Raw genomic sequence first — 19,035 nt, 5'->3', positions numbered from 1 at the left:
TAGATCTATGCTCTGTGGACACTGGCTTAACAGCAAATTATTTATTCACCCTCACTCGTCTGCAGTTGCGATTCACTTCGTGACAGGTATCGCTATTGTAATAGCTACCAGAGCATCCACATTTTTGTTGTCAATGTAGGCTTGGCTGGCAATTTAACCCAAAAAAGGGCCAGGGATCTCTCGCTTCTAAACAATAACAGAATAACTGAAGATGTAGTCCAACAAGCTGCTTTGCCATTCAGAAACGGTCTGTTTAAACGTTGACATGTCTTAGAAGCAGATGTCACAACAATGCAGTAAAGAAGAGCACTGTACATAATTTTAGTCAAATAACATATAAAGGGCTTGTCCGGGATTTGAACCCAGGACCTCTCACACCCGAAGCGAGAATCATACGACTAGACCAACGAGCCTACTAGTTCAAGATTTGATTTCTTATTTTGGCCTTTTGAGGCGTTTATTTAGGCTTTTTTGGCTCTTTTGCCTAGTGCACATTCTCAGTCTTGACTACACACATCTATGTATCACGCTTTTATGCACAAATCAGTTGTCATTTGGGCTGAAAAGACAGTAACACAATTCAACTCCTGAAGACTGTACTTGAAAACGTAATGTACCACACGTGCTAGGGAAAATACAGTCCCGGCTTGTCATGCTAACGTAAGAGCCAGATGTGCTAGATCTATGCTCTGTGGACACTGGCTTAACAGCAAATTATTTATTCACCCTCACTCGTCTGCAGTTGCGATTCACTTAGTGAAAGGTATCGCTAGTGTAATAGCTACCAGAGCATCCACATTTTTGTTGTCAATGTAGGCTTGGCTGGCAATTTAACCCAAAAAAGGGCCAGGGATCTCTTGCTTCTAAACAATAACCGAAGCTGTAGTCCAAAAAGTTGCTTTGCCATTCAGAAATGGTCTATTTTAATGTTGACATATCTTAGATGCAGATGTCACAACAATGCAGTAAAGTAGAGCACTGTACATAGTTTTAGTCAAATAACATATAAAGGGCTCTTCCGGGATCTCTCGCACCCAAAGCGAGAATCATACGCCTAGACCAAAAAGCCTACTAGTTCGAGATTTGCTTTCTTATTTTGGCCTTTTGAGGCGTTTATTTTGGCTTTTTTGGCTCTTTTGCCTAGTGCACAGTCTCAGTCTTGACTACACACATGAATGTATCAAGCCCTTATGCACAAATCAGTTGGTATTTGGGCTAAAAAGACAGTAACACAATTCAACTCCTGGAGACTGTACTTGAAAGCGTAATGTACCACACGTGCTAGGGAAAATACAGTCCCGGCTTGTCATGCTAATGTAAGAGCCAGATGTGCTAGATCTATGCTCTGTGGACACTGGCTTAACAGCAAATTATTTATTCACCCTCACTCGTCTGCAGTTGCGATTCACTTAGTGAAAGGTATCGCTAGTGTAATAGCTACCAGAGCATCCACATTTTTGTTGTCAATGTAGGCTTGGCTGGCAATTTAACCCAAAAAAGGGCCAGGGATCTCTTGCTTCTAAACAATAACCGAAGCTGTAGTCCAAAAAGTTGCTTTGCCATTCAGAAATGGTCTATTTTATTGTTGACATGTCTTAGATGCAGATGTCACAACAATGCAGTAAAGTAGAGCACTGTACATAGTTTTAGTCAAATAACATATAAAGGGCTCGTCCGGGATTTGAACACGGGACCTCTCGCACCCAAAGCGAGAATCATACGCCTAGACCAACGAGCCTACTAGTTCCGTATTTGCTTTCTTATTTTGGCCTTTTGAGGCGTTTATTTTGGCTTTTTTTGGCTCTTTTGCCTAGTGCACAGTCTCAGTCTTGACTACACACATGAATGTATCAAGCCCTTATGCACAAATCAGTTGGCATTTGGGCTGAAAAGACAGTAACACAATTCAACTCCTGGAGACTGTACTTGAAAACGTAATATACCACACGTGCTAGGGAAAATACAGTCCCGTCTTGTCATGCTAATGTAAGAGCCAGATGTGCTAGATCTATGCTCTGTGGACACTGGCTTAACAGCAAATTATTTATTCACCCTCACTCGTCTGCAGTTGCGATTCACTTCGTGACAGGTATCGCTATTGTAATAGCTACCAGAGCATCCACATTTTTGTTGTCAATGTAGGCTTGGCTGGCAATTTAACCCAAAAAAGGGCCAGGGATCTCTCGCTTCTAAACAATAACAGAATAACTGAAGATGTAGTCCAACAAGCTGCTTTGCCATTCAGAAACGGTCTGTTTAAACGTTGACATGTCTTAGAAGCAGATGTCACAACAATGCAGTAAAGAAGAGCACTGTACATAATTTTAGTCAAATAACATATAAAGGGCTTGTCCGGGATTTGAACCCAGGACCTCTCACACCCGAAGCGAGAATCATACGACTAGACCAACGAGCCTACTAGTTCAACATTTGATTTCTTATTTTGGCCTTTTGAGGCGTTTGTTTAGGCTTTTTTGGCTCTTTTGCCTAGTGCACATTCTCAGTCTTGACTACACACATCTATGTATCACGCTTTTATGCACAAATCAGTTGGCATTTGGGCTGAAAAGACAGTAACACAATTCAACTCCTGAAGACTGTACTTGAAAACGTAATGTACCACACGTGCTAGGGAAAATACAGTCCCGGCTTGTCATGCTAACGTAAGAGCCAGATGTGCTAGATCTATGCTCTGTGGACACTGGCTTAACAGCAAATTATTTATTCACCCTCACTCGTCTGCAGTTGCGATTCACTTAGTGAAAGGTATCGCTAGTGTAATAGCTACCAGAGCATCCACATTTTTGTTGTCAATGTAGGCTTGGCTGGCAATTTAACCCAAAAAAGGGCCAGGGATCTCTTGCTTCTAAACAATAACCGAAGCTGTAGTCCAAAAAGTTGCTTTGCCATTCAGAAATGGTCTATTTTAATGTTGACATATCTTAGATGCAGATGTCACAACAATGCAGTAAAGTAGAGCACTGTACATAGTTTTAGTCAAATAACATATAAAGGGCTCTTCCGGGATCTCTCGCACCCAAAGCGAGAATCATACGCCTAGACCAAAAAGCCTACTAGTTCGAGATTTGCTTTCTTATTTTGGCCTTTTGAGGCGTTTATTTTGGCTTTTTTGGCTCTTTTGCCTAGTGCACAGTCTCAGTCTTGACTACACACATGAATGTATCAAGCCCTTATGCACAAATCAGTTGGTATTTGGGCTAAAAAGACAGTAACACAATTCAACTCCTGGAGACTGTACTTGAAAGCGTAATGTACCACACGTGCTAGGGAAAATACAGTCCCGGCTTGTCATGCTAATGTAAGAGCCAGATGTGCTAGATCTATGCTCTGTGGACACTGGCTTAACAGCAAATTATTTATTCACCCTCACTCGTCTGCAGTTGCGATTCACTTAGTGAAAGGTATCGCTAGTGTAATAGCTACCAGAGCATCCACATTTTTGTTGTCAATGTAGGCTTGGCTGGCAATTTAACCCAAAAAAGGGCCAGGGATCTCTTGCTTCTAAACAATAACCGAAGCTGTAGTCCAAAAAGTTGCTTTGCCATTCAGAAATGGTCTATTTTATTGTTGACATGTCTTAGATGCAGATGTCACAACAATGCAGTAAAGTAGAGCACTGTACATAGTTTTAGTCAAATAACATATAAAGGGCTCGTCCGGGATTTGAACACGGGACCTCTCGCACCCAAAGCGAGAATCATACGCCTAGACCAACGAGCCTACTAGTTCCGTATTTGCTTTCTTATTTTGGCCTTTTGAGGCGTTTATTTTGGCTTTTTTTGGCTCTTTTGCCTAGTGCACAGTCTCAGTCTTGACTACACACATGAATGTATCAAGCCCTTATGCACAAATCAGTTGGCATTTGGGCTGAAAAGACAGTAACACAATTCAACTCCTGGAGACTGTACTTGAAAACGTAATATACCACACGTGCTAGGGAAAATACAGTCCCGTCTTGTCATGCTAATGTAAGAGCCAGATGTGCTAGATCTATGCTCTGTGGACACTGGCTTAACAGCAAATTATTTATTCACCCTCACTCGTCTGCAGTTGCGATTCACTTCGTGACAGGTATCGCTATTGTAATAGCTACCAGAGCATCCACATTTTTGTTGTCAATGTAGGCTTGGCTGGCAATTTAACCCAAAAAAGGGCCAGGGATCTCTCGCTTCTAAACAATAACAGAATAACTGAAGATGTAGTCCAACAAGCTGCTTTGCCATTCAGAAACGGTCTGTTTAAACGTTGACATGTCTTAGAAGCAGATGTCACAACAATGCAGTAAAGAAGAGCACTGTACATAATTTTAGTCAAATAACATATAAAGGGCTTGTCCGGGATTTGAACCCAGGACCTCTCACACCCGAAGCGAGAATCATACGACTAGACCAACGAGCCTACTAGTTCAACATTTGATTTCTTATTTTGGCCTTTTGAGGCGTTTGTTTAGGCTTTTTTGGCTCTTTTGCCTAGTGCACATTCTCAGTCTTGACTACACACATCTATGTATCACGCTTTTATGCACAAATCAGTTGGCATTTGGGCTGAAAAGACAGTAACACAATTCAACTCCTGAAGACTGTACTTGAAAACGTAATGTACCACACGTGCTAGGGAAAATACAGTCCCGGCTTGTCATGCTAACGTAAGAGCCAGATGTGCTAGATCTATGCTCTGTGGACACTGGCTTAACAGCAAATTATTTATTCACCCTCACTCGTCTGCAGTTGCGATTCACTTAGTGAAAGGTATCGCTAGTGTAATAGCTACCAGAGCATCCACATTTTTGTTGTCAATGTAGGCTTGGCTGGCAATTTAACCCAAAAAAGGGCCAGGGATCTCTTGCTTCTAAACAATAACCGAAGCTGTAGTCCAAAAAGTTGCTTTGCCATTCAGAAATGGTCTATTTTAATGTTGACATATCTTAGATGCAGATGTCACAACAATGCAGTAAAGTAGAGCACTGTACATAGTTTTAGTCAAATAACATATAAAGGGCTCTTCCGGGATCTCTCGCACCCAAAGCGAGAATCATACGCCTAGACCAAAAAGCCTACTAGTTCGAGATTTGCTTTCTTATTTTGGCCTTTTGAGGCGTTTATTTTGGCTTTTTTGGCTCTTTTGCCTAGTGCACAGTCTCAGTCTTGACTACACACATGAATGTATCAAGCCCTTATGCACAAATCAGTTGGTATTTGGGCTAAAAAGACAGTAACACAATTCAACTCCTGGAGACTGTACTTGAAAGCGTAATGTACCACACGTGCTAGGGAAAATACAGTCCCGGCTTGTCATGCTAATGTAAGAGCCAGATGTGCTAGATCTATGCTCTGTGGACACTGGCTTAACAGCAAATTATTTATTCACCCTCACTCGTCTGCAGTTGCGATTCACTTAGTGAAAGGTATCGCTAGTGTAATAGCTACCAGAGCATCCACATTTTTGTTGTCAATGTAGGCTTGGCTGGCAATTTAACCCAAAAAAGGGCCAGGGATCTCTTGCTTCTAAACAATAACCGAAGCTGTAGTCCAAAAAGTTGCTTTGCCATTCAGAAATGGTCTATTTTATTGTTGACATGTCTTAGATGCAGATGTCACAACAATGCAGTAAAGTAGAGCACTGTACATAGTTTTAGTCAAATAACATATAAAGGGCTCGTCCGGGATTTGAACACGGGACCTCTCGCACCCAAAGCGAGAATCATACGCCTAGACCAACGAGCCTACTAGTTCCGTATTTGCTTTCTTATTTTGGCCTTTTGAGGCGTTTATTTTGGCTTTTTTTGGCTCTTTTGCCTAGTGCACAGTCTCAGTCTTGACTACACACATGAATGTATCAAGCCCTTATGCACAAATCAGTTGGCATTTGGGCTGAAAAGACAGTAACACAATTCAACTCCTGGAGACTGTACTTGAAAACGTAATATACCACACGTGCTAGGGAAAATACAGTCCCGTCTTGTCATGCTAATGTAAGAGCCAGATGTGCTAGATCTATGCTCTGTGGACACTGGCTTAACAGCAAATTATTTATTCACCCTCACTCGTCTGCAGTTGCGATTCACTTCGTGACAGGTATCGCTATTGTAATAGCTACCAGAGCATCCACATTTTTGTTGTCAATGTAGGCTTGGCTGGCAATTTAACCCAAAAAAGGGCCAGGGATCTCTCGCTTCTAAACAATAACAGAATAACTGAAGATGTAGTCCAACAAGCTGCTTTGCCATTCAGAAACGGTCTGTTTAAACGTTGACATGTCTTAGAAGCAGATGTCACAACAATGCAGTAAAGAAGAGCACTGTACATAATTTTAGTCAAATAACATATAAAGGGCTTGTCCGGGATTTGAACCCAGGACCTCTCACACCCGAAGCGAGAATCATACGACTAGACCAACGAGCCTACTAGTTCAACATTTGATTTCTTATTTTGGCCTTTTGAGGCGTTTGTTTAGGCTTTTTTGGCTCTTTTGCCTAGTGCACATTCTCAGTCTTGACTACACACATCTATGTATCACGCTTTTATGCACAAATCAGTTGGCATTTGGGCTGAAAAGACAGTAACACAATTCAACTCCTGAAGACTGTACTTGAAAACGTAATGTACCACACGTGCTAGGGAAAATACAGTCGCGGCTTGTCATGCTAATGTAAGAGCCAGATGTGCTAGATCTATGCTCTGTGGACACTGGCTTAACAGCAAATTATTTATTCACCCTCACTCGTCTGCAGTTGCGATTCACTTAGTGAAAGGTATCGCTAGTGTAATAGCTACCAGAGCATCCACATTTTTGTTGTCAATGTAGGCTTGGCTGGCAATTTAACCCAAAAAAGGGCCAGGGATCTCTTGCTTCTAAACAATAACCGAAGCTGTAGTCCAAAAAGTTGCTTTGCCATTCAGAAATGGTCTATTTTAATGTTGACATGTCTTAGATGCAGATGTCACAACAATGCAGTAAAGTAGAGCACTGTACATAGTTTTAGTCAAATAACATATAAAGGGCTCGTCCGGGATTTGAACCCGGGACCTCTCGCACCCAAAGCGAGAATCATACGTCTAGACCAACGAGCCTAATAGTTCCGTATTTGCTTTCTTATTTTGGCCTTTTGAGGCGTTTATTTTGGCTTTTTTTGGCTCTTTTGCCTAGTGCACAGTCTCAGTCTTGACTACACACATGAATGTATCAAGCCCTTATGCACAAATCAGTTGGCATTTGGGCTGAAAAGACAGTAACACAATTCAACTCCTGGAGACTGTACTTGAAAACGTAATATACCACACGTGCTAGGGAAAATACAGTCCCGTCTTGTCATGCTAATGTAAGAGCCAGATGTGCTAGATCTATGCTCTGTGGACACTGGCTTAACAGCAAATTATTTATTCACCCTCACTCGTCTGCAGTTGCGATTCACTTCGTGACAGGTATCGCTATTGTAATAGCTACCAGAGCATCCACATTTTTGTTGTCAATGTAGGCTTGGCTGGCAATTTAACCCAAAAAAGGGCCAGGGATCTCTCGCTTCTAAACAATAACAGAATAACTGAAGATGTAGTCCAACAAGCTGCTTTGCCATTCAGAAACGGTCTGTTTAAACGTTGACATGTCTTAGAAGCAGATGTCACAACAATGCAGTAAAGAAGAGCACTGTACATAATTTTAGTCAAATAACATATAAAGGGCTTGTCCGGGATTTGAACCCAGGACCTCTCACACCCGAAGCGAGAATCATACGACTAGACCAACGAGCCTACTAGTTCAAGATTTGATTTCTTATTTTGGCCTTTTGAGGCGTTTATTTAGGCTTTTTTGGCTCTTTTGCCTAGTGCACATTCTCAGTCTTGACTACACACATCTATGTATCACGCTTTTATGCACAAATCAGTTGTCATTTGGGCTGAAAAGACAGTAACACAATTCAACTCCTGAAGACTGTACTTGAAAACGTAATGTACCACACGTGCTAGGGAAAATACAGTCCCGGCTTGTCATGCTAACGTAAGAGCCAGATGTGCTAGATCTATGCTCTGTGGACACTGGCTTAACAGCAAATTATTTATTCACCCTCACTCGTCTGCAGTTGCGATTCACTTAGTGAAAGGTATCGCTAGTGTAATAGCTACCAGAGCATCCACATTTTTGTTGTCAATGTAGGCTTGGCTGGCAATTTAACCCAAAAAAGGGCCAGGGATCTCTTGCTTCTAAACAATAACCGAAGCTGTAGTCCAAAAAGTTGCTTTGCCATTCAGAAATGGTCTATTTTAATGTTGACATATCTTAGATGCAGATGTCACAACAATGCAGTAAAGTAGAGCACTGTACATAGTTTTAGTCAAATAACATATAAAGGGCTCTTCCGGGATCTCTCGCACCCAAAGCGAGAATCATACGCCTAGACCAAAAAGCCTACTAGTTCGAGATTTGCTTTCTTATTTTGGCCTTTTGAGGCGTTTATTTTGGCTTTTTTGGCTCTTTTGCCTAGTGCACAGTCTCAGTCTTGACTACACACATGAATGTATCAAGCCCTTATGCACAAATCAGTTGGTATTTGGGCTAAAAAGACAGTAACACAATTCAACTCCTGGAGACTGTACTTGAAAGCGTAATGTACCACACGTGCTAGGGAAAATACAGTCCCGGCTTGTCATGCTAATGTAAGAGCCAGATGTGCTAGATCTATGCTCTGTGGACACTGGCTTAACAGCAAATTATTTATTCACCCTCACTCGTCTGCAGTTGCGATTCACTTAGTGAAAGGTATCGCTAGTGTAATAGCTACCAGAGCATCCACATTTTTGTTGTCAATGTAGGCTTGGCTGGCAATTTAACCCAAAAAAGGGCCAGGGATCTCTTGCTTCTAAACAATAACCGAAGCTGTAGTCCAAAAAGTTGCTTTGCCATTCAGAAATGGTCTATTTTATTGTTGACATGTCTTAGATGCAGATGTCACAACAATGCAGTAAAGTAGAGCACTGTACATAGTTTTAGTCAAATAACATATAAAGGGCTCGTCCGGGATTTGAACACGGGACCTCTCGCACCCAAAGCGAGAATCATACGCCTAGACCAACGAGCCTACTAGTTCCGTATTTGCTTTCTTATTTTGGCCTTTTGAGGCGTTTATTTTGGCTTTTTTTGGCTCTTTTGCCTAGTGCACAGTCTCAGTCTTGACTACACACATGAATGTATCAAGCCCTTATGCACAAATCAGTTGGCATTTGGGCTGAAAAGACAGTAACACAATTCAACTCCTGGAGACTGTACTTGAAAACGTAATATACCACACGTGCTAGGGAAAATACAGTCCCGTCTTGTCATGCTAATGTAAGAGCCAGATGTGCTAGATCTATGCTCTGTGGACACTGGCTTAACAGCAAATTATTTATTCACCCTCACTCGTCTGCAGTTGCGATTCACTTCGTGACAGGTATCGCTATTGTAATAGCTACCAGAGCATCCACATTTTTGTTGTCAATGTAGGCTTGGCTGGCAATTTAACCCAAAAAAGGGCCAGGGATCTCTCGCTTCTAAACAATAACAGAATAACTGAAGATGTAGTCCAACAAGCTGCTTTGCCATTCAGAAACGGTCTGTTTAAACGTTGACATGTCTTAGAAGCAGATGTCACAACAATGCAGTAAAGAAGAGCACTGTACATAATTTTAGTCAAATAACATATAAAGGGCTTGTCCGGGATTTGAACCCAGGACCTCTCACACCCGAAGCGAGAATCATACGACTAGACCAACGAGCCTACTAGTTCAAGATTTGATTTCTTATTTTGGCCTTTTGAGGCGTTTATTTAGGCTTTTTTGGCTCTTTTGCCTAGTGCACATTCTCAGTCTTGACTACACACATCTATGTATCACGCTTTTATGCACAAATCAGTTGTCATTTGGGCTGAAAAGACAGTAACACAATTCAACTCCTGAAGACTGTACTTGAAAACGTAATGTACCACACGTGCTAGGGAAAATACAGTCCCGGCTTGTCATGCTAACGTAAGAGCCAGATGTGCTAGATCTATGCTCTGTGGACACTGGCTTAACAGCAAATTATTTATTCACCCTCACTCGTCTGCAGTTGCGATTCACTTAGTGAAAGGTATCGCTAGTGTAATAGCTACCAGAGCATCCACATTTTTGTTGTCAATGTAGGCTTGGCTGGCAATTTAACCCAAAAAAGGGCCAGGGATCTCTTGCTTCTAAACAATAACCGAAGCTGTAGTCCAAAAAGTTGCTTTGCCATTCAGAAATGGTCTATTTTAATGTTGACATATCTTAGATGCAGATGTCACAACAATGCAGTAAAGTAGAGCACTGTACATAGTTTTAGTCAAATAACATATAAAGGGCTCTTCCGGGATCTCTCGCACCCAAAGCGAGAATCATACGCCTAGACCAAAAAGCCTACTAGTTCGAGATTTGCTTTCTTATTTTGGCCTTTTGAGGCGTTTATTTTGGCTTTTTTGGCTCTTTTGCCTAGTGCACAGTCTCAGTCTTGACTACACACATGAATGTATCAAGCCCTTATGCACAAATCAGTTGGTATTTGGGCTAAAAAGACAGTAACACAATTCAACTCCTGGAGACTGTACTTGAAAGCGTAATGTACCACACGTGCTAGGGAAAATACAGTCCCGGCTTGTCATGCTAATGTAAGAGCCAGATGTGCTAGATCTATGCTCTGTGGACACTGGCTTAACAGCAAATTATTTATTCACCCTCACTCGTCTGCAGTTGCGATTCACTTAGTGAAAGGTATCGCTAGTGTAATAGCTACCAGAGCATCCACATTTTTGTTGTCAATGTAGGCTTGGCTGGCAATTTAACCCAAAAAAGGGCCAGGGATCTCTTGCTTCTAAACAATAACCGAAGCTGTAGTCCAAAAAGTTGCTTTGCCATTCAGAAATGGTCTATTTTATTGTTGACATGTCTTAGATGCAGATGTCACAACAATGCAGTAAAGTAGAGCACTGTACATAGTTTTAGTCAAATAACATATAAAGGGCTCGTCCGGGATTTGAACACGGGACCTCTCGCACCCAAAGCGAGAATCATACGCCTAGACCAACGAGCCTACTAGTTCCGTATTTGCTTTCTTATTTTGGCCTTTTGAGGCGTTTATTTTGGCTTTTTTTGGCTCTTTTGCCTAGTGCACAGTCTCAGTCTTGACTACACACATGAATGTATCAAGCCCTTATGCACAAATCAGTTGGCATTTGGGCTGAAAAGACAGTAACACAATTCAACTCCTGGAGACTGTACTTGAAAACGTAATATACCACACGTGCTAGGGAAAATACAGTCCCGTCTTGTCATGCTAATGTAAGAGCCAGATGTGCTAGATCTATGCTCTGTGGACACTGGCTTAACAGCAAATTATTTATTCACCCTCACTCGTCTGCAGTTGCGATTCACTTCGTGACAGGTATCGCTATTGTAATAGCTACCAGAGCATCCACATTTTTGTTGTCAATGTAGGCTTGGCTGGCAATTTAACCCAAAAAAGGGCCAGGGATCTCTCGCTTCTAAACAATAACAGAATAACTGAAGATGTAGTCCAACAAGCTGCTTTGCCATTCAGAAACGGTCTGTTTAAACGTTGACATGTCTTAGAAGCAGATGTCACAACAATGCAGTAAAGAAGAGCACTGTACATAATTTTAGTCAAATAACATATAAAGGGCTTGTCCGGGATTTGAACCCAGGACCTCTCACACCCGAAGCGAGAATCATACGACTAGACCAACGAGCCTACTAGTTCAAGATTTGATTTCTTATTTTGGCCTTTTGAGGCGTTTATTTAGGCTTTTTTGGCTCTTTTGCCTAGTGCACATTCTCAGTCTTGACTACACACATCTATGTATCACGCTTTTATGCACAAATCAGTTGTCATTTGGGCTGAAAAGACAGTAACACAATTCAACTCCTGAAGACTGTACTTGAAAACGTAATGTACCACACGTGCTAGGGAAAATACAGTCCCGGCTTGTCATGCTAACGTAAGAGCCAGATGTGCTAGATCTATGCTCTGTGGACACTGGCTTAACAGCAAATTATTTATTCACCCTCACTCGTCTGCAGTTGCGATTCACTTAGTGAAAGGTATCGCTAGTGTAATAGCTACCAGAGCATCCACATTTTTGTTGTCAATGTAGGCTTGGCTGGCAATTTAACCCAAAAAAGGGCCAGGGATCTCTTGCTTCTAAACAATAACCGAAGCTGTAGTCCAAAAAGTTGCTTTGCCATTCAGAAATGGTCTATTTTAATGTTGACATATCTTAGATGCAGATGTCACAACAATGCAGTAAAGTAGAGCACTGTACATAGTTTTAGTCAAATAACATATAAAGGGCTCTTCCGGGATCTCTCGCACCCAAAGCGAGAATCATACGCCTAGACCAAAAAGCCTACTAGTTCGAGATTTGCTTTCTTATTTTGGCCTTTTGAGGCGTTTATTTTGGCTTTTTTGGCTCTTTTGCCTAGTGCACAGTCTCAGTCTTGACTACACACATGAATGTATCAAGCCCTTATGCACAAATCAGTTGGTATTTGGGCTAAAAAGACAGTAACACAATTCAACTCCTGGAGACTGTACTTGAAAGCGTAATGTACCACACGTGCTAGGGAAAATACAGTCCCGGCTTGTCATGCTAATGTAAGAGCCAGATGTGCTAGATCTATGCTCTGTGGACACTGGCTTAACAGCAAATTATTTATTCACCCTCACTCGTCTGCAGTTGCGATTCACTTAGTGAAAGGTATCGCTAGTGTAATAGCTACCAGAGCATCCACATTTTTGTTGTCAATGTAGGCTTGGCTGGCAATTTAACCCAAAAAAGGGCCAGGGATCTCTTGCTTCTAAACAATAACCGAAGCTGTAGTCCAAAAAGTTGCTTTGCCATTCAGAAATGGTCTATTTTATTGTTGACATGTCTTAGATGCAGATGTCACAACAATGCAGTAAAGTAGAGCACTGTACATAGTTTTAGTCAAATAACATATAAAGGGCTCGTCCGGGATTTGAACACGGGACCTCTCGCACCCAAAGCGAGAATCATACGCCTAGACCAACGAGCCTACTAGTTCCGTATTTGCTTTCTTATTTTGGCCTTTTGAGGCGTTTATTTTGGCTTTTTTTGGCTCTTTTGCCTAGTGCACAGTCTCAGTCTTGACTACACACATGAATGTATCAAGCCCTTATGCACAAATCAGTTGGCATTTGGGCTGAAAAGACAGTAACACAATTCAACTCCTGGAGACTGTACTTGAAAACGTAATATACCACACGTGCTAGGGAAAATACAGTCCCGTCTTGTCATGCTAATGTAAGAGCCAGATGTGCTAGATCTATGCTCTGTGGACACTGGCTTAACAGCAAATTATTTATTCACCCTCACTCGTCTGCAGTTGCGATTCACTTCGTGACAGGTATCGCTATTGTAATAGCTACCAGAGCATCCACATTTTTGTTGTCAATGTAGGCTTGGCTGGCAATTTAACCCAAAAAAGGGCCAGGGATCTCTCGCTTCTAAACAATAACAGAATAACTGAAGATGTAGTCCAACAAGCTGCTTTGCCATTCAGAAACGGTCTGTTTAAACGTTGACATGTCTTAGAAGCAGATGTCACAACAATGCAGTAAAGAAGAGCACTGTACATAATTTTAGTCAAATAACATATAAAGGGCTTGTCCGGGATTTGAACCCAGGACCTCTCACACCCGAAGCGAGAATCATACGACTAGACCAACGAGCCTACTAGTTCAAGATTTGATTTCTTATTTTGGCCTTTTGAGGCGTTTATTTAGGCTTTTTTGGCTCTTTTGCCTAGTGCACATTCTCAGTCTTGACTACACACATCTATGTATCACGCTTTTATGCACAAATCAGTTGTCATTTGGGCTGAAAAGACAGTAACACAATTCAACTCCTGAAGACTGTACTTGAAAACGTAATGTACCACACGTGCTAGGGAAAATACAGTCCCGGCTTGTCATGCTAACGTAAGAGCCAGATGTGCTAGATCTATGCTCTGTGGACACTGGCTTAACAGCAAATTATTTATTCACCCTCACTCGTCTGCAGTTGCGATTCACTTAGTGAAAGGTATCGCTAGTGTAATAGCTACCAGAGCATCCACATTTTTGTTGTCAATGTAGGCTTGGCTGGCAATTTAACCCAAAAAAGGGCCAGGGATCTCTTGCTTCTAAACAATAACTGAAGCTGTAGTCCAAAAAGTTGCTTTGCCATTCAGAAATGGTCTATTTTAATGTTGACATATCTTAGATGCAGATGTCACAACAATGCAGTAAAGTAGAGCACTGTACATAGTTTTAGTCAAATAACATATAAAGGGCTCTTCCGGGATCTCTCGCACCCAAAGCGAGAATCATACGCCTAGACCAAAAAGCCTACTAGTTCGAGATTTGCTTTCTTATTTTGGCCTTTTGAGGCGTTTATTTTGGCTTTTTTGGCTCTTTTGCCTAGTGCACAGTCTCAGTCTTGACTACACACATGAATGTATCAAGCCCTTATGCACAAATCAGTTGGTATTTGGGCTAAAAAGACAGTAACACAATTCAACTCCTGGAGACTGTACTTGAAAGCGTAATGTACCACACGTGCTAGGGAAAATACAGTCCCGGCTTGTCATGCTAATGTAAGAGCCAGATGTGCTAGATCTATGCTCTGTGGACACTGGCTTAACAGCAAATTATTTATTCACCCTCACTCGTCTGCAGTTGCGATTCACTTAGTGAAAGGTATCGCTAGTGTAATAGCTACCAGAGCATCCACATTTTTGTTGTCAATGTAGGCTTGGCTGGCAATTTAACCCAAAAAAGGGCCAGGGATCTCTTGCTTCTAAACAATAACCGAAGCTGTAGTCCAAAAAGTTGCTTTGCCATTCAGAAATGGTCTATTTTAATGTTGACATGTCTTAGATGCAGATGTCACAACAATGCAGTAAAGTAGAGCACTGTACATAGTTTTAGTCAAATAACATATAAAGGGCTCGTCCGGGATTTGAACCCGGGACCTCTCGCACCCAAAGCGAGAATCATACGCCTAGACCAACGAGCCTAATAGTTCCGTATTTGCTTTCTTATTTTGGCCTTTTGAGGCGTTTATTTTGGCTTTTTTTGGCTCTTTTGCCTAGTGCACAGTCTCAGTCTTGACTACACACATGAATGTATCAAGCCCTTATGCACAAATCAGTTGGCATTTGGGCTGAAAAGACAGTAACACAATTCAACTCCTGGAGACTGTACTTGAAAACGTAATATACCACACGTGCTAGGGAAAATACAGTCCCGTCTTGTCATGCTAATGCAGTGGTTCCCAAAGTGGGGGGCGCGCCCCCTAGGTGGGGCGCGGAGCTATTGCAGGGGGGGCGCGGAGCTTGAAAGTAAAACGTGCACATGTGTCTTAGGGATGCACCGATTCCGATATTAATATCTGAAAAAATTCTAGATCGGGTATCGGGGACAATGTGACCGATCCATAAAAACAGATCTATTCACTCTAATTCTATGCTTGTATTGCTTGCTTTTCGGAGTTAGTTCAACCCTAATACTCGCGCTGGTGGTATTCCACTTAGTCCGTTTATTTGCTGGTTGACCAAAATAAACCTGGGCTCCAGCAATACTTCACTGTTCATACATGAACTGGTGAGTTGTCCAAAGCTCATTTAATGCGTTACTTACAGAAATAAATTAAAGAGCAGTGGTCTGACTCGGTCTACGGCGGAAAGCTAAAAAAACAATATTCCATACGCACGCTCAACTCGCTCCCTTAAAGAGACAGTACACATATTTCTGGCCGTTACATGCTTTGTGCTCTGCGTGATGTCTGCGCTTGCAAACTAGCCGCATATGTATTGCTGTTTCTCTTATTTCATCTCCTTATTTATTTTAAATTACATTTAGAATTCTTGAACCATTTAAAATGTTTCTTGCAGTTAATTTTTTTCATGTTTGACCAAAGTTGTGAACCTATGGGGTTCTCACCAGTCAATATGGGGGGGGGGGGGGGGGGTGTGTAGGGGGGGCGCAAAAATATTCTCATCTACTAAAGGGGGGCACGGCAGAAAAAGTTTGGGAACCACTGTGCTAATGTAAGAGCCAGATGTGCTAGATCTATGCTCTGTGGACACTGGCTTAACAGCAAATTATTTATTCACCCTCACTCGTCTGCAGTTGCGATTCACTTCGTGACAGGTATCGCTATTGTAATAGCTACCAGAGCATCCACATTTTTGTTGTCAATGTAGGCTTGGCTGGCAATTTAACCCAAAAAAGGGCCAGGGATCTCTCGCTTCTAAACAATAACAGAATAACTGAAGATGTAGTCCAACAAGCTGCTTTGCCATTCAGAAACGGTCTGTTTAAACGTTGACATGTCTTAGAAGCAGATGTCACAACAATGCAGTAAAGAAGAGCACTGTACATAATTTTAGTCAAATAACATATAAAGGGCTTGTCCGGGATTTGAACCCAGGACCTCTCACACCCGAAGCGAGAATCATACGACTAGACCAACGAGCCTACTAGTTCAAGATTTGATTTCTTATTTTGGCCTTTTGAGGCGTTTATTTAGGCTTTTTTGGCTCTTTTGCCTAGTGCACATTCTCAGTCTTGACTACACACATCTATGTATCACGCTTTTATGCACAAATCAGTTGTCATTTGGGCTGAAAAGACAGTAACACAATTCAACTCCTGAAGACTGTACTTGAAAACGTAATGTACCACACGTGCTAGGGAAAATACAGTCCCGGCTTGTCATGCTAACGTAAGAGCCAGATGTGCTAGATCTATGCTCTGTGGACACTGGCTTAACAGCAAATTATTTATTCACCCTCACTCGTCTGCAGTTGCGATTCACTTAGTGAAAGGTATCGCTAGTGTAATAGCTACCAGAGCATCCACATTTTTGTTGTCAATGTAGGCTTGGCTGGCAATTTAACCCAAAAAAGGGCCAGGGATCTCTTGCTTCTAAACAATAACCGAAGCTGTAGTCCAAAAAGTTGCTTTGCCATTCAGAAATGGTCTATTTTAATGTTGACATGTCTTAGATGCAGATGTCACAACAATGCAGTAAAGTAGAGCACTGTACATAGTTTTAGTCAAATAACATATAAAGGGCTCTTCCGGGATCTCTCGCACCCAAAGCGAGAATCATACGCCTAGACCAAAAAGCCTACTAGTTCGAGATTTGCTTTCTTATTTTGGCCTTTTGAGGCGTTTATTTTGGCTTTTTTGGCTCTTTTGCCTAGTGCACAGTCTCAGTCTTGACTACACACATGAATGTATCAAGCCCTTATGCACAAATCAGTTGGTATTTGGGCTAAAAAGACAGTAACACAATTCAACTCCTGGAGACTGTACTTGAAAGCGTAATGTACCACACGTGCTAGGGAAAATACAGTCCCGGCTTGTCATGCTAATGTAAGAGCCAGATGTGCTAGATCTATGCTCTGTGGACACTGGCTTAACAGCAAATTATTTATTCACCCTCACTCGTCTGCAGTTGCGATTCACTTCGTGACAGGTATCGCTATTGTAATAGCTACCAGAGCATCCACATTTTTGTTGTCAATGTAGGCTTGGCTGGCAATTTAACCCAAAAAAGGGCCAGGGATCTCTTGCTTCTAAACAATAACCGAAGCTGTAGTCCAAAAAGTTGCTTTGCCATTCAGAAATGGTCTATTTTAATGTTGACATGTCTTAGATGCAGATGTCACAACAATGCAGTAAAGTAGAGCACTGTACATAGTTTTAGTCAAATAACATATAAAGGGCTCTTCCGGGATTTGAACCCGGGACCTCTCACACCCGAAGCGAGAATCATACGACTAGACCAACGAGCCTACTATTTCAACATTTGATTTCTTTTTTTGTCCTTTTGAGGCGTTTATTTTGGCTTTTTTGGCTCTTTTGCCTAGTGCACAGTCTCAGTCTTGACTACACACATGAATGTATCAAGCCCTTATGCACAAATCAGTTGGTATTTGGGCTAAAAAGACAGTAACACAATTCAACTCCTGGAGACTGTACTTGAAAGCGTAATGTACCACACGTGCTAGGGAAAATACAGTCCCGGCTTGTCATGCTAATGTAAGAGCCAGATGTGCTAGATCTATGCTCTGTGGACACTGGCTTAACAGCAAATTATTTATTCACCCTCACTCGTCTGCAGTTGCGATTCACTTAGTGAAAGGTATCGCTAGTGTAATAGCTACCAGAGCATCCACATTTTTGTTGTCAATGTAGGCTTGGCTGGCAATTTAACCCAAAAAAGGGCCAGGGATCTCTTGCTTCTAAACAATAACCGAAGCTGTAGTCCAAAAAGTTGCTTTGCCATTCAGAAATGGTCTATTTTAATGTTGACATGTCTTAGATGCAGATGTCACAACAATGCAGTAAAGTAGAGCACTGTACATAGTTTTAGTCAAATAACATATAAAGGGCTCGTCCGGGATTTGAACCCGGGACCTCTCGCACCCAAAGCGAGAATCATACGCCTAGACCAACGAGCCTAATAGTTCCGTATTTGCTTTCTTATTTTGGCCTTTTGAGGCGTTTATTTTGGCTTTTTTTGGCTCTTTTGCCTAGTGCACAGTCTCAGTCTTGACTACACACATGAATGTATCAAGCCCTTATGCACAAATCAGTTGGCATTTGGGCTGAAAAGACAGTAACACAATTCAACTCCTGGAGACTGTACTTGAAAACGTAATATACCACACGTGCTAGGGAAAATACAGTCCCGTCTTGTCATGCTAATGTAAGAGCCAGATGTGCTAGATCTATGCTCTGTGGACACTGGCTTAACAGCAAATTATTTATTCACCCTCACTCGTCTGCAGTTGCGATTCACTTCGTGACAGGTATCGCTATTGTAATAGCTACCAGAGCATCCACATTTTTGTTGTCAATGTAGGCTTGGCTGGCAATTTAACCCAAAAAAGGGCCAGGGATCTCTCGCTTCTAAACAATAACAGAATAACTGAA

At 41.8% G+C, this 19,035-nt stretch overlaps 3 non-coding genes across 3 annotated transcripts; all 3 read right to left on the bottom strand.

Moving 5' to 3' along the window:
* Window positions 1–7,019: 7,019 nt before the first annotated feature.
* trnap-ugg (transfer RNA proline (anticodon UGG)) lies at window positions 7,020–7,091 on the bottom strand. Its single transcript has one exon. It is a non-coding gene; the product is annotated as a tRNA-Pro (tRNA).
* Window positions 7,092–15,031: 7,940 nt separating this feature from the next.
* Window positions 15,032–15,103, bottom strand: trnap-ugg (transfer RNA proline (anticodon UGG)). The gene has a single exon. It is a non-coding gene; the product is annotated as a tRNA-Pro (tRNA).
* Window positions 15,104–18,488: 3,385 nt separating this feature from the next.
* trnap-ugg (transfer RNA proline (anticodon UGG)) lies at window positions 18,489–18,560 on the bottom strand. Its single transcript has one exon. It is a non-coding gene; the product is annotated as a tRNA-Pro (tRNA).
* Between the last annotated feature and the right edge of the window lie 475 nt (window positions 18,561–19,035).

The sequence above is a fragment of the Brachyhypopomus gauderio genome, chromosome 8 (assembly GCF_052324685.1).
Source record: "Brachyhypopomus gauderio isolate BG-103 chromosome 8, BGAUD_0.2, whole genome shotgun sequence".
In the NCBI taxonomy this organism is placed as follows: Eukaryota; Metazoa; Chordata; class Actinopteri; order Gymnotiformes; family Hypopomidae; genus Brachyhypopomus; species Brachyhypopomus gauderio.
This window is presented reverse-complemented; position numbering and strand designations above follow the sequence as displayed.